General features: G+C 43.1%; 1 long non-coding RNA gene across 1 annotated transcript in view; it reads left to right on the top strand.

The window, feature by feature from the left end:
- Nucleotides 1-7,376, top strand: part of LOC117510612 — a 54,291-nt gene extending 46,915 nt beyond the window's left edge. Inside the window, exon 3 of the long non-coding RNA XR_004560762.1 lies at nt 7,282-7,376. This is a non-coding gene — a long non-coding RNA (uncharacterized LOC117510612). The remainder of the gene's footprint in view (nt 1-7,281) is intronic.
- The last annotated feature ends 5,248 nt before the right edge of the window (nt 7,377-12,624 follow it).

Here is a 12,624-nt window from a genome sequence, read left to right as displayed (position 1 = left end):
CTCTAACTCCCTTACAGAGTTTAGGTAGCTACTCTGCTCTGTGTTGGTATATGACATTAGAGAACATAAAGAAGGAATCATATCCTTAAACCTAGTTACAGCGCTTTCTGAAAGACTTCTAGTGTAATGAAACTTATTCCCCACTGCAGGGTAGTCCATCAGGGTAAATGTAAATGTTATTAAAAAATGATCAGACAAAAGGGAGTTTTCAGGGAATACTGTTAAGTCTTCTATTTCCATACCATAAGTCAGAACAAGATCTAAAATATGATTAAAGTGGTGGGTGGACTCATTTACTTTTTGAGCAAAGCCGATAGAGTCTAATAATAGATTAAATGCAGTGTTGAGGCTGTCATTCTCAGCATCTGTGTGGATGTTAAAATCGCCCACTATAATTATCTTATCTGAGCTAAGCACTAAGTCAGACAAAAGGTCTGAAAATTCACAGAGAAACTCACAGTAACGACCAGGTGGACGATAGATAATAACAAATAAAACTGGTTTTTGGGACTTCCAATTTGGATGGACAAGACTAAGAGACAAGCTTTCAAATGAATTAAAGCTCTGTCTAGGTTTTTGATTAATTAATAAGCTGGAATGGAAGATTGCTGCTAATCCTCCGCCCCGGCCAGTGCTACGAGCATTCTGACAGTTAGTGTGACTCGGGGGTGTTGACTCATTTAAACTAACATATTCATCCTGCTGTAACCAAGTTTCTGTTAGGCAGAATAAATCAATACGTTGATCAATTATTATATCATTTACCAACAGGGACTTAGAAGAAAGAGACCTAATGTTTAATAGACCACATTTAACTGTTTTAGTCTGTGGTGCAATTGAAGGTGCTATATTATTTTTTCTTTTTGAATTTTTATGCTTAAATAGATTTTTGCTAGTTATTGGTGGTCTGGGAGCAGGCACCGTCTCTACGGGGATGGGGTAATAGGGGGATGGCAGGGGGAGAGAAGCTGCAGAGAGGTGTATAAGACCACAGCTCTGCCTCCTGGTCCCAACGCTAGACAGTCACAGTTTGGAGGATCCCAAAAAATTGGCCAGATTTCTAGAAATGAGAGCTGCTCCCTCTAAAGTGGGATGGATGCCGTCTCTCCTAACAAGACCAGGTTTTCCCCAGAAGCTTTGCCAATTATCAATGAAGCCCACCTCATTTTTTGGATACCACTCAGACAGCCAGCAATTCAAGGAGAACATGCGGCTAAACATGTCACTCCCGGTCTGATTGGGGAGGGGCCCAGAGAAAACAACAGAGTCCGACATTGTTTTTGCAAAGTTACACACCGATTCAATGTTAATTTTAGTGACCTCCGATTGGCGTAACCGAGTGTCATTACTGCCGACGTGAATTACAATCTTACCAAATTTACGCTTAGCCTTAGCCAGCAATTTCAAATGTCCTTCGATGTTGCCTGCTCTGGCCCCCGGAAGACAATTGACAATGGTTGCTGGTGTCGCTAACTTCACATTTCTCAAAACAGAGTCGCCAATAACCAGAGTTTGATCCTCGGCGAGTGTATCGTCGAGTGGGGAAAAACGGTTAGAGATGTGAACGGGTTGACGGTGTACACGGGGCTTCTGTTTAGGGCTACGCTTCCTCCTCACAGTCACCCAGTCAGCCTGCCTTCCTGACTGCACGGGGTCTGCCAGGGGGGAACTAACGGCGGCTAAGCTACCTTGGTCCGCACCGACTACAGGGGCCTGGCTAGCTGTAGAATTTTCCACGGTGCGGAGCCGAGCCTCCAATTCGCCCAGCCTGGCCTCCAAAGCTACGAATAAGCTGCACTTATTACATGTACCGTTACTGCTAAAAGAGGCCGAGGAATAACTAAACATTTCACACCCAGAGCAGAAAAGTACGGGAGAGACAGGAGAAGCCACCATGCTAAAACGGCTAAGAGCTAGTAGCTACGCTAAGCTAGCGGATTCCCAAACAGGGAATCCGACACTAGACAGGCTGTGGAGCAGCACAGGTAACGCACAACAACAGTGCTAAAATAAAATAAAAATCCACTAGACAGGCTGTGGAGCAGCACAGGTAACGCACAACAACAGTGCTAAAAAATAAAATAAAATAAAAATAAAAATCCACTGGACAGGCTGTGGAGCAGCACAGGCAACGCACGACAACAGTGCTAAAACAAAATAAAAATCCACTAGACAGGCTGTGGAGCAGCACAGGTAACGCACGACAACAGTGCTAAAATAAAATAAAAATCCACTAGACAGGCTGTGGAGCACCACAGGTAACGCACAACAACAGAGCTAAAAAATAAAATAAAATAAAAATAAAAATCCACTGGACAGGCTGTGGAGCAGCACAGGTAACGCACGACAACAGTGCTAAAACAAAATAAAAATCCACTAGACAGGCTGTGGAGCAGCACAGGTAACGCACAACAACAGTGCTAAAAAATAAAATAAAATAAAAATAAAAATCCACTGGACAGGCTGTGGAGCAGCACAGGCAACGCACGACAACAGTGCTAAAACAAAATAAAAATCCACTAGACAGGCTGTGGAGCAGCACAGGTAACGCACGACAACAGTGCTAAAACAAAATAGAAATCCACTAGACAGGCTGTGGAGCAGCACAGGTAACGCACAACAACAGTGCTAAAACAAAATAAAAATCCACTAGACAGGCTGTGGAGCAGCACAGGTAAGGCACGACAACAGTGCTAAAACAAAATAAAAATCCACTAGACAGGCTGTGGAGCAGCACAGGTAACGCACGACAACAGTGCTAAAACAAAATAAAAATCCACTAGACAGGCTGTGGAGCAGCACAGGTAACGCACGACAACAGTGCTAAAACAAAATAAAAATCCACTGGACAGGCTGTGGAGCAGCACAGGTAACGCACAACAACAGTGCTAAAAAATAAAATAAAATAAAAATAAAAATCCACTGGACAGGCTGTGGAGCAGCACAGGCAACGCACGACAACAGTGCTAAAACAAAATAAAAATCCACTAGACAGGCTGTGGAGCAGCACAGGTAACGCACAACAACAGTGCTAAAAAATAAAATAAAATAAAAATAAAAATCCACTGGACAGGCTGTGGAGCAGCACAGGTAACGCACGACAACAGTGCTAAAACAAAATAAAAATCCACTAGACAGGCTGTGGAGCAGCACAGGTAACGCACGACAACAGTGCTAAAACAAAATAAAAATCCACTAGACAGGCTGTGGAGCAGCACAGGTAACGCACGACAACAGTGCTAAAACAAAATAAAAATCCACTAGACAGGCTGTGGAGCAGCACAGGTAACGCACGACAACAGTGCTAAAACAAAATAAAAATCCACTAGACAGGCTGTGGAGCAGCACAGGTAACGCACGACAACAGTGCTAAAACAAAATAGAAATCCACTAGACAGGCTGTGGAGCAGCACAGGTAACGCACAACAACAGTGCTAAAACAAAATAAAAATCCACTAGACAGGCTGTGGAGCAGCACAGGTAAGGCACGACAACAGTGCTAAAACAAAATAAAAATCCACTAGACAGGCTGTGGAGCAGCACAGGTAACGCACGACAACAGTGCTAAAACAAAATAAAAATCCACTAGACAGGCTGTGGAGCAGCACAGGTAACGCACGACAACAGTGCTAAAACAAAATAAAAATCCACTGGACAGGCTGTGGAGCAGCACAGGTAACGCACAACAACAGTGCTAAAAAATAAAATAAAATAAAAATAAAAATCCACTGGACAGGCTGTGGAGCAGCACAGGCAACGCACGACAACAGTGCTAAAACAAAATAAAAATCCACTAGACAGGCTGTGGAGCAGCACAGGTAACGCACGACAACAGCGCCCAAAAAAATAAAATAAAAATCAAAATCCACTGGACAGGCTGTGGAGCAGCACAGGTAACGCACGACAACAGTGGTAAAAAATAAAATAAAAATCCACTGGACAGGCTGTGGAGCAGCACAGGTAACGCACGACAACAGCGCTAAATAAAAATCCACTGGACAGGCTGTGGAGCAGCACAGGTAACGCACGACAACAGCGCCCAAAAAAATAAAATAAAAATCAAAATCCACTGGACAGGCTGTGGAGCAGCACAGGTAACGCACGACAACAGTGGTAAAAAATAAAATAAAAATCCACTGGACAGGCTGTGGAGCAGCACAGGTAACGCACGACAACAGTGCTAAAAAATAAAATAAAAATCCACTGGACAGGCTGTGGAGCAGCACAGGTAACGCACGACAACAGTGCTAAAAAAAAAATAAAAAAATAAAATAAAATAAAATAAAATAATAAAATAAAAATCCACTGGACAGGCTGCGGAGCAGCACAGGTAACACACGACAACAGTGGTAAAAAATAAAGCACAGAGATGTTGACAAGTTTAACATCAGGCTTCTTTCTTGCACGGTAATGTTTTAAGTGACATTTATGAATGTAACTTCTGTTGTTGCACTTTACAAAGGCTTCCCAAATTCCCTGACAATATGGTTATATCACCTATTGATTAATGACAGTGTTGTGATTAAACCAGAAATGGGGGTTAGGACCCAAAATGGAGGGAGTCAAAATGAAGAAGAAAAATAACAATTTTATTGTGCAAACAAATCTGAATAGATAAATGTACAATTCCAAGGAAGAAGACACTGGAGCAAGGAGATGCTGACTTGATCAGAAGGTAGATGGAGTGAGTTCCCGAACCAGATGGTGAATGATGACTGAACCATAACCAGAACCAGGCGGCTGCGATGTAGACAGGAGTGCAAGGACTCAGAGTGACAAAATGAGGCCAGGTATCATGCAGGCAAAACTGCGTTTCTGGTGATTGTGGAGAGGTAGGACCAGGGTTTAACTACAGCTGAGGTTGATTGCTGGCAGGTGTGCAGAGTCAGCTACGTGACGCAGCACCTAGAGGAACAAGAAGGGAGGGAGAGCAGAGCAAACACCAAGGCAGCACAACAGACAGTTCTTGATGCAGTGCTGTCTAAGGTATTGGAAGTCATGGACTTAGGCTAACCCCCTACGCACTGAAATTCCTCTTATCACTTAAGGATATTAAGCATTGTAGATGGAGAAATACGCAAATCCCTTCCAGTCTTTCTTTGAGGGACAATGTTTTTAAATATTTCGGGTTACTTTCTTGACAAAGTGGAGATCCGCTGCCTATCTTTACTCTTCAAACAATCAGTCTTTCATGGATGCTGCTTTGGTACCGACTCATCTGTTCGAAATAACATCACACTATTAAAGCCCCGTTTACACATAAATGGTAAGAGCTCCCGGAAGCGTCCCGGAAGAGTTTTTGGCTCCTCCAAGCCGTCTTAGGGATCAAACGCCGTTGTTAACGCCGGCGCTAGGGGGCGTGGCTTAGTTCCGGCTTCACCGGGAATCGTCGAAAAAAATTATTCAACATGTCGAATAATTCCGGGAGCGCTGCTGGAGAATTCGCGTGACGACAGAGACAAGGCGAACAACGGCGTTTGATACTTTTTAATCGCCGTTTCATCCTGTCCCTTCCTGTAGTGCCGCAGTCTACACCACCGTTATTCAGCAGCCGGCGTTGTATCCCTAATCAACGGCGTATAAAATGGAGATAGAGCCCACATCGGCTTACACAACAGCGTTTTAACTGGCGACAGAGGCAGACAAAACGGTGGCGCTTGCGGACAGTACGCCGTTCTAAACGCCACCTCCCAGTTAAAACGGCGTTCCAAACGGGCGATAGGCGGCGGTCAGTATAAAAATGCTACCGCGCTGCATGCAGACCTCTCACTCGCGCCAGCTCCAGATATTTTTGCAGAGAAGCTCCTGTATGCCTCCTAAAAGAAAGTTGGCAGCGGTAAGGACTTAAAGAAGAAGGAAAGGTCTGGTTCAGAAGCAGAGGGGAGGCCTGTGGTGGAGATGGAGTAACACGTTAAGGAGGGGGAAAGGAAGGAGAAGAAAAGGCTGAGCATGATCTCCCTCCCCCTTCAGTGACAGAGGCATGTATTCCTGCTGCTTCAGCCTATTATACTCTGGGGGCGGTGCCTATATGCAAATGATCCTGGAGTAACGCAGGATTTGCCTGGATAAAAACTTGGGTATTAACCAGCAGTACACAGGGCATTATCAGCGGCAGCAGAACACCGCCATTCTCACGCGCGTCTTAACCTGCGATTGTAAAGGATAGAACTGGGTATTAACCCCCGTTGCCTGACGTGTGCCGGATGCTACGGCGTCAAAACGCCGCTTTATTCGACGGATTTAGCGGCGTTTTATCCGCCTATTTGCGGATGATTGTACTGTGATGCACTGAGTTGTACGTATTTGCACTGGGGCTCTTTTACCCATGCACATTAAAGTCATATAAGTAACTGTTATAGTTTGTTGTCAGTAAGAACATGGATCATGTGTGTACTTGCGTTAACAGAGGCACTGCGACTGCAAAATGAAGCTTTCTGGATAAAATATGGCCACGGGTCAGTACAGCTGGAGGAGCTAATGAGCTCTCTGGAGCGATGGACTCAGTGCCATGATAGAACCAAGATACAAAGTGCACATTGTAATATGTCTTAATTTACTGTAAGGTGGAACGCCAACATTTTTCAATCTTTGATCATTTTTTGAATATTTTAAAGTTAAATGTTTCATTTGTGACAAACAGTGCAATATTGATTCAGAATGCAAACAACATCACAGGCTAACTGCTAACATTATTGTTATTGTACGGAGTAAGCTAACAACACTCAGAGTAAACTGCTTGATGTTGCCACTGAACAGGCAAAAATGTATTTAAAAGTGTCTGTTACCATCAATAGGATCTCTCTAAATGTAAACATGCGTACAAAATGCAAATAAACCATTTAAGATAACTGATTATACAGTTAACTGATTGTTTTAGCGCGCAGTCCGTTCAGTGGCTCTGCACTCTACTGAGGTGTTATAAGTTGATTGCTGATAAAAGAGCTATGTTATGCGATTCAAGATTGCTGCAATACACTACATACACAATATAAGGAGACAAGTGTAAAATGAAGGAGACAAGTGTAAAATATGTTTTGCAGCTTTACAATCGTCCCTCAGGGAGGCTTCACTCATGTCAGTGTTTTCCACTTGTTCTCTGTTAAAAAGCCAACCACAATCCTAAACAACTCTGCACAAAGTGGCTATAGTACTGTGTTCTTTTTTTTTTTTTTGTCTGTTATGAAAAGGTTTCATCTCCTTTGTGTGTGTTTTATGTAACTTTTAGTCCACTCCTAGATACTTGTGTATGTGTTTGTGTTTTGACTGGTTGTAGGTTTGCAGCAACTGCTGTCTGAGAACCTGACAGAGTTTTCTGATGGAGAAACGACCATCGCTCTCACCTCAGCGCACACAGTGGAGGAGGTGAGTGTCATCACTGTTGAGGAAGGAAGGAAAGAGGAGAGGAACTGGGCACTGCATTCTTGTTCGAGGGTGCCAAAGGGGTAAAATACATACATACGATGCATACATACATACATACATACATACGATTCTACTTCCAGGGACAGCCCTCGTCTGTCCCCAGCAGGAACATGGCACTTTCTCTAAGTTTTTGGGCAACTTACATGGCAAACAAAGTGAAAATGCAAAGAAAAAGTGACAATGCGGTGGGAAAGTGGGCATGTGTTGAGGTTTGTTTGTGACCCGGAGCTCAAACAACACTTAGCGACACGCTCCCATTTGCGTCATCTTCCCTTCTCCACTGGGAACCAGAAAAACTGAACTTTTACCGACTGCTTCGGTGATTGCAGCCCCAAACAAAACAGTACACCATTTTTCTGTTAGAAGTGACACTGTGGGGAGAGACTAATCCCTGGGCCGAGTGTGGGAGTGTCAGCACAAACTATTTTGAGGATGGAAACCATTTTAAACCGGCATGTCTTAAAGGCTGACTGTGTGTGTGTGTGTGTGTGTGTGTGTGTGTGTGTGTGTGTGTGTGTGTGTGTGTGTGTGTGTGTGTGTGTGTGTGTGTGTGTGTGTGTGTGTGTGTGTGCGTGCGTGCGTGCGTGTGTGTGTGTGTGTGCGTGTGTGTGTGTGTGCTCGCGCATGAAAATTCAGTAAGGTATGTCTTCTATAATATATTCCTGTTCTAAGGTAAAACTATACTAGTGTATACTAAGGTATATCTAAATATCTAAAAAAAGAAGAGCAGAATAGAAGAGTAGAATAGAGTACAGTAGAGCCACTTAGGTACACTTAGCATGTACACTTTCAACCTAAGGGCCCCAGTGAGCTCCCCCTTGGTGCCCTCAGTCACCATAGCAAGTTTGGTGTGGATTGCTTAATCATTGTGGCTGTGCATAGTGAACACACACATGGTCAGCTTTATATATAACTAGCTGAGTTACACATTCTACCAGGCTTGAGGAGTAACGGAATACATGTAACTGTTGTGAAAAGTGTGATGACACGGACCCACAACATGGGGCGTAAATGAACGGACAATGGAAATGCCAAAAGTAACAATTTAATGTTGTGAAATGTGCACAATGGTATACAGATACGGTTTTAAACAACAGTCAATTACACAATCGGTGTCGTGTGGGCAGGCTCGAGGATAGGAGACGCCTGTCCAGAGAAGAGTCGATACCCACACGATTTCCACTGCCAGCGGAGACCCGAGAGCCACCAGAGCCGCCAAGTCCTGAGTCCCCAGGTGGCCACCGCCTTCAGCTGTCAGACCGGGTACTGCTGGCAGAAAGTAAAAAACAGATCAAGTGGGTGTGTGCACACCCAGCAAAACAATCAGCAACTCAGTTCAGTTCCTTCTGTGGGAGGATTTCCACCTCCGACACAAAAACACAGAAACGTGCAGAGACTGACTGTTACTTCTCTGGTTTGGAAAGAGGAGTGAAGTCCGTCACTCTTCTACGTCCATAACCCAGCTCTCAGCTGACTAAAGATAACAGGTACTCCCGCAAAGGTTTCAAAAAGACAATGATAAGTGCGTTCGGCACAGACACGGCTGAGAGTTTTACCTGTTGGTAAGACGATTTCTCGGCAGAGATGTGGTGTCTCCTCCAGGCTTTTATGGTAATGATGATTAATGAGTGGTGACAGCTGTCAGCTCCAGGCTCCTGGAGCTCCTTTGCGGCGACTGTGCCCTCTGGTGCCTGAAGCTCGCCTTCAGGCAGGGCGCCCTCTGGTGTTGGGCCAGCAGTACCTCCTCTTCGGGCGGCCCACACAACAGTAACGGCGTTACGTAATTAGGATACAAAAAAAGGTAACTGTATTCCGCTACAGTCACAGAAAAAAAGACATATTCAGATTACAGGTATATTTAATAAAAATGGGGATTAGATCGCGGGATTACAATTTTAATGCATTTTATGATATTATCTGTATATAATATTTTTTTGTTCTTTGAAACGAAAACGTCCCTTCATGAACAGCGACATGACGTCTCCTAACTGGGCAAAATATTGATCAAGTTCCCGGATGTTAATGCATTTTCAATGGAGATTCGCGACTGAACACACTCAGAAAAATGCTCGCAAAATACGTGTTAAAATGCCATTTTGACCTGGATATCGAGCCAATAAAATTAAATTATATTAAATTATGTCAGGAAAGTATTCAACTTACTCTGACACACTCACACATTCCCAAATATTAGTGTTGAAAGTTACACAGATCTGCGCTCGCTGTTCAAGCTGCTGAGCTGAGGCGTCCTGCTGCAGCTGCTGTTCAGCGCAGCTCCTAAAACCATTACAATACATTTATATATATATATATATTATATTTTTACACAATTATCCTTTATTGACCGAGTTTCATTCATGAAGTCAGTGGTGTGGGTACACATCTCTGTATGGGTGTGACTGTGAGCGGCACAGCGCGGGTCATTATAATCTCATTATTTTAAGGTGCAAATAAAAAAAAAAAAATCCCATCTTGTCGAACAATTTTAATCACTAACGACAAGTATTTTAACTACACATTGGTCTAGCAGTGGAAAATATCAACTAGACATAAGTGAAGAGTTAATGGTCTGTGTCATCGGGCGACACAGGTACAGGAGACATACAGCTGTTTATCATCCAAATATCACGGACAAAGTGACAAGAAGAACCAAAACCACTTACATATGGAAGGAAATATTGTCTCCCTTGTTCCTCCGTTTGTGGCTTTGCCAACATGCGCAGCTTTCCGGCATATTCCACCTGTTTCTTGAACTTCTATGCACACAAATCACTAACTTGCCCGGAATTAAAATGGCGATCACGCCTCCTTACTGACAGTATTTAATTAATGGTTTTCATTATGCTGTTGTTCTTATTTTGAAAGTTCAATAAGTGGACTGATATGTTAAACATGGTGCGAATGCCATGTGAAAGACTAAAGTCAGATAATTTTATGTTTACTGAACAAGTAGCAGATTTTTTTTGTTTTGTTTTGTATATTGTTCTGCAAGCCACTTTTAATTACAAATTCATCTGCATAACACCTGAGTTTTCATTATCCTTCATTTGTTTGGCATTTTTTGTTGAAAATCTAGCAGGTGAACACTGGGTGTGTTTAAAACAATATGCGGTGCTCTTAATTCATAATGTGAAGTAAAACACATGCCATGTAAAAGAAACAGTTTTATTTTTGCTTAATAAACTGTTCTATGTGGTCAAGACTATTTATATTTAGTTTATTTTGTCTGTATTAGCATATTTGATATCGGAGTAATCCAGAAGTAATTGAAAGTAATCAAATTATATTACTTTAATATTATGGTACTTGGATTACGTTACTGACTACATTTTTCAACAGGTAGCTAGTAACTGTATCGGAATACCTTTTTAAAGTAACCCTCCCAACCCTGCATTCTACACACGGGTAATAGAGAAGAGTATTGTATATGTCTATAGTATAGTATAGTATATGTCATTGTATATTTCATGTCACTTTAGTTAAGGTGTAGTAAGCTGCATTGCATTATGTGTATGCTGACATCTTTCATTTTCATAGAGCAATTTGTGGCATTCATGGAGACTCAAGTAAATGATGATAAAAAGGTGATAACATGTCATATCACTGCAATGCTCTGGCATGTGACACACAGCAGGTACATTTTAATTGAAAAAATGTGCGCCTTAACTCGCAAGCAGCACGCGTTGGCCCGTTTGGATTATAATTAAAGCACACCCTAGCCAGCCGCTACTATGTAGTAATTAAAGTGTGATGCGTGCTACCTCAGCTGAGTACCACGTGAACTGTGAAAAAAAGGGCTCCAATGAGTGGGTCGTGATTAAATATATCAGGCTGACCATGTGTGTGTGTGTGTGTGTGTGTGTGTTCACGCATGTACTATTTCAACCTAAGGGCCCCAGTGACCTCTCCCTTGGTGCCCCCACTCACAATACCAAGTTTGGTGTCGATTGCTTAATTACTGTGGCTGTGTATAGCGAACACAAACCGTGCCACATACGAGGACTGTCCACAAAGTAAAGGACCTTTTTATTTTTTTCAAAAACTATATGGATTTGAATCACATGTGATTGCATCAGCCAAGCTTGAACCTTCGTGCGCATGCGTGAGTTTTTTCACGCCTGTCGGTTGCGTCATTCGCCTGTGGGCAGGCTTTGAGTGAGCACTGGTCCACCCCCCCGTCTGATTTATATTATCAGGGAAATGGCAGAGAGACTGCCGCTTTGCTCCATGAATTTTTTTTTCAGAAACTGTTAGAGACAGCCAGTTGGAAACCATTCGAAAGATTCCGATGGCTTTCGGTGAAGATTCTGTCGGCGTCACACAGATTAAGGACTGTTAAAAGCTTTTTAAAGACGGCCCACAGCGGCGGAGGGCGCGCGGCGCACCGAGCGGCCATCAACAGGCTGGAACGACCAGATCATTTCTAAACTGAACGCTGTGTTGATCCGGGACATCGTGTGACTACCACAGAAATGGCAAGAGAGCTGGACATAGCACTTTTGTGGCACATTCCACTGTTACAGGAGATTTTGTAATGAAAGACGTGTGGAGGATTTCGCGTGTCGGCACGAAGCCGCTCATGACGCGCAACAAAAAAAACACCTCCGTGTTGGAAGTCTCACACTGTGGCATGTCCAGCTGTTACACAATTTCTCGGATACTCACTCGACTGAAAAGCCATCGAAAGCCATCTGAATCTTTCAAATGGTTTCCAACTGGCTGTCTCTAACAGTTTCTGAAAAAAATTTCATGGAGCAAAGCGGCAGTCTCTCAGCCATTTCCCTGACAATAAAAATCCGACGAAGGGGCTGGACCAGTGCTCACTCAAAGCCTGCCCACAGGCAAATGACGCAACCGACAGGCGTGAAAAAACTCACGCATGCACATGAACGTTCAAGCTTGGCTGATGTAATCACACGTGATTCAAATCCATATAGTTTTTGAAAAAAATAAAAATGTCCGTTACTTTTTGGACAGACCTCGTACATGCATACATAGATTTCCTTTTATATATATAGTGATCCCAGGAATTCTTCTTGCAGCAACTCCTCAGCTGCAGAATAAGTGACAGCAAGCTACAAAAACAGCCGTTCATTTATTTTTCCTCTTGCCTGACCTTTAGTTTCAGAATGGAGGGTTACATATCCAAGATGAAATAATTTTCTAAACTGGACTTTCAATCAAAGCAGCAGGTAGTAATTA

Source organism: Thalassophryne amazonica, chromosome 5 (assembly GCF_902500255.1).
Source record: "Thalassophryne amazonica chromosome 5, fThaAma1.1, whole genome shotgun sequence".
In the NCBI taxonomy this organism is placed as follows: domain Eukaryota; kingdom Metazoa; phylum Chordata; class Actinopteri; order Batrachoidiformes; family Batrachoididae; genus Thalassophryne; species Thalassophryne amazonica.
This window is presented reverse-complemented; position numbering and strand designations above follow the sequence as displayed.